The sequence below is a fragment of the Lissotriton vulgaris genome, unplaced genomic scaffold (assembly GCF_964263255.1).
Source record: "Lissotriton vulgaris unplaced genomic scaffold, aLisVul1.2 SCAFFOLD_1428, whole genome shotgun sequence".
Classification (NCBI taxonomy): Eukaryota; Metazoa; Chordata; class Amphibia; order Caudata; family Salamandridae; genus Lissotriton; species Lissotriton vulgaris.
In genome coordinates this window covers 104,760-108,226 of record NW_028244621.1, presented here as the reverse complement: position 1 = coordinate 108,226, position 3,467 = coordinate 104,760, and positions in this window count along the sequence as shown.

Below are 3,467 nucleotides of genomic sequence, written 5' to 3'. Positions count from 1 at the left end.
CGTCTTAATCATATGTGAGGTTTCTCCCACATATTCCAGGAGACATGGACATTGAATGAAATAAACCACATTGGTTGATTTGCAGTTCCACATCTCTTTTGCTTTTGTCTTGTGGTCATTGTGGACGAATTCCTCGCCTCTCAGGATATTCCCGCATGACATACATGACGAACAGGGAAACGTCCCTTTGACTGGATTATTTGTTAGATCTTTGAGTCCAATTCTCTTTATTTACACTGGTCTTAAAACGAGAGTGGACAATAAATTCTTTGATGTTTTTGTTTCTTTTATGCGCAAAAAGGGGCTGTACCAATTTCTGTTCGCTGGAGCAGTTGCTTTTTAAGATGTGCCAATTTGAGTTTATGACTTGTTTTACTTTATCATTCATAGTTGAGTGTTTCGTTATGCACACTATTTGGTCATTTGGTTTCGGAGATTTAGTTCTTAAAAGGCAGTCTCGGTCATAATACCGTGCTCGTTTTTGTTAAGCCAGACAGGGGAGCCCTCGGAACCAATTCTTTAGACAAAGCGCTACGAGTAGCTCCTATATCAACCAGGAACCGATCAGTAGAACCCAAAACATGTGCTGTTACATAAGGACCTCTCTGATCTACTGGCACTTCAACTGATTCCTTACCCCATCCTACGCAATCCTATGCATATTGTGAATCCTGACATTCCGGATGTGCATACTCAGATATTTGGCATTGATTCCATCGATCAAAGACATTAGACCCATCATGCAGTCGCATACTAGAATCAAACCTAGCACAATCATTCGTGTTGCCCCTGGGGCCTGAAAAACCCCCTCTATATCTCATCGGTCCTTGACCACGCTCCTGCCGCTGTGCGCGCAACAATGGACACTCCTTTGCCCAATGGCCCCTCTGCCTGCAATATGAACATTGATCCCTGGCCAAATCTGAACGATCAAAAGAAGAACCAGAAGAGCCTCGACCACCCCTATCACTGCCTCTACGGGGCGGTCCATACATGTGCTAACATAACCTTCGTTTTAAATTCCTTAGACTTCTTTTCTTCATTACCCTTCGCTTCTAATTCCTGACGCTCGTAATACTGAGCCATCGTCAGGAGGGATGCCAGAGATGAAGTCGTCCAGGAGCTTTCACTCGCTTTTAACCGAGCTGCCACTCCTGGCAATAAATTTGAAACATACTTATCAAAAAAAAGATGTCGGCCCGTGTCGTCCGTAAGCGACTGACCGCTGAAATCATGAAAAGTTTCCTCAAATCGCGTAAAGAAATCTGAAACCGATTCATCTACCTTCTGCTTACACGATGCTAACATAGTCCAATCAATCTTTTTAGGGGGGATAATCGTTTTTAGCTTAGTCAAAATGGCAGCAGGAAGATCTAAAATCGACTGGGGTGGTTTTTGCGCAGGCTTCCTGTCTCTATCCTCATCCTCAAGATCTGCCCATTTTGCCTTAAAGATTACGAGATCATTATTATTATTATTATTATATTTCTTATATAGTGCCAGAATCGACCCCCGAAGGGGTATCTCCGCGCTTGCCTTGGGAACCCGTCCTGGTTTTTCCCTGTGAGATAGCCCCTACAGGGCATCCCCAAGGTGAAAGCCAGGCATCCCGCCGCGGGGGGGGCCGTTGTGGAGATTAAGCAAGCTTAATGCCCAGAGTTGCAGAGTGTGAACCCATGATTAGGTCAGGCACCGAAGCGAGAATTATCGAGTCCATGGACATTTGAGCTCAAGTCCCTGCCGTGTCGGGAATTGAACCCTGGTCCCGGGTCTGACCTCTGCTTCAGGGTCTGCCTGCTCTAACCAGTGAGCCACACTTCTCCACCATCATCTACTTTCCACACAGATCTCCACATATCGGGGGGTAATATAAGCCCAAAAAATAAATCAATATCAGCTAGGGTCATAGTACAAGAATTTAGGGCCCCCTCAACTTCCTCATAAAAGGCGGCAGGTTTCTTTCGTGGATCAGGTAATGCAGCTTTTAATGCCATAACATCCGCTCTATTCCAAGGAGTATAAACCCAATTATAAATGAAATGAAATTCCCTTTAGCATCAGGAGAAGTTTTGTCCGAACTAGTACCCGCTCCTTTAGGAGGAACGTACAAAGGCGCTGCCTCTCGCATCGGCTTAACATGCACTAGGTCGATCTTATTTGAATGAAAGATGGATGACTGCTTCCGGCCGCCGCTCGGAATTGTTTTCTCCACTTCCGCCTTCCTTTTGGGCGCTTCCTCCCGTAGCCGCAACATCTCGTCCCGTAACGCAAACAGCCGTTGAACCGCATCAGGCACATGAGAAGGAAGAAGAAGACCTTTACGCAATTCTTTAGAATCAGCTACCACATCATCAGGTTCAAGAACGTCGGAATACTTCCGAAAAGATGTAACAACTTCATCAGAAAGAGTCTCGGCAAAATATAATTTCTCCCTATCCTGCCATCCTTCAAGAGACTGCATTAATTCAGAAAGAGAAATAGTAGCCTTGTTAACTCGATAAGCGATCTTTCGGAGGTCAGCCATACGATCGTTCGATAACATAGACCGCGTATCCACCTTCTCTGGGGGTGATCCAGAATCCTGACCTCCTCCTCTCGGAGCAGACGGACCAGCGTACGGAGGCAGAGAGTGATCTAATAACGAAAAATCATCATCATGTTTATTAAGGACAGGATAAAGAGGCTGCCGAACAGCATACTGGCCAGATATCTGCAACCGACATTCCTTTTCCTGTTTTTCTTCTAAGTCCTTTGCTCCACTCTTTTTCAAATCTTGCGCTCTCTCACGTTCACTTTTTCGTTGTTCCTTCTCAATCAGCGCTTTCTCACGTTTCTCGCGCTCACGCACTTCTTTCACCCACATACGCACACATTCAAACATATCTTGCCTCGCTCGTCGCTTACACATACACTGCTCCACATACTCAATTTTTCGCAAATCAAACGATCCATACAGAGGCCAACGTAACTCAGGATCCTTTTTTGTGTATTTTCTCCACAATGTGCTGTACATTATAGAGGAAAGACCAAATTTCACATACATATCCCTATTCGGCGTCCCGTCCGGGGGAGCCGGCTGTGATTCCTCAAGTCTTAACCTGTCACTTCCAAAACAGCAGCACCACTTACGGAGTTTGCTAAAAACAGGCATGTCAAAAATAGTGCAAAATATGCAATATTATAATTAAAATGGCACTTAAAATGTTGCGCCGCTCAAATACAAAGGTCAGGAGAAATATCTCCACATTGCCTGCCTATATGTGTTGCAACGCATATATCCCAAATCCAAAACCAAATATGACTAGTCACTCCAAACAAATTAGTCACAGCAAGCGTATCCTAAAACTGCCTTGCCAACCCAGACTACCAAAGGCTCGCAGCAAGTACCGTACAACGGTTCTTACCAATCAAGAGCGTCCAGATTCCAACTGCCAAGTTCCAAATTTGTCCAAACAGCCACTGCACGG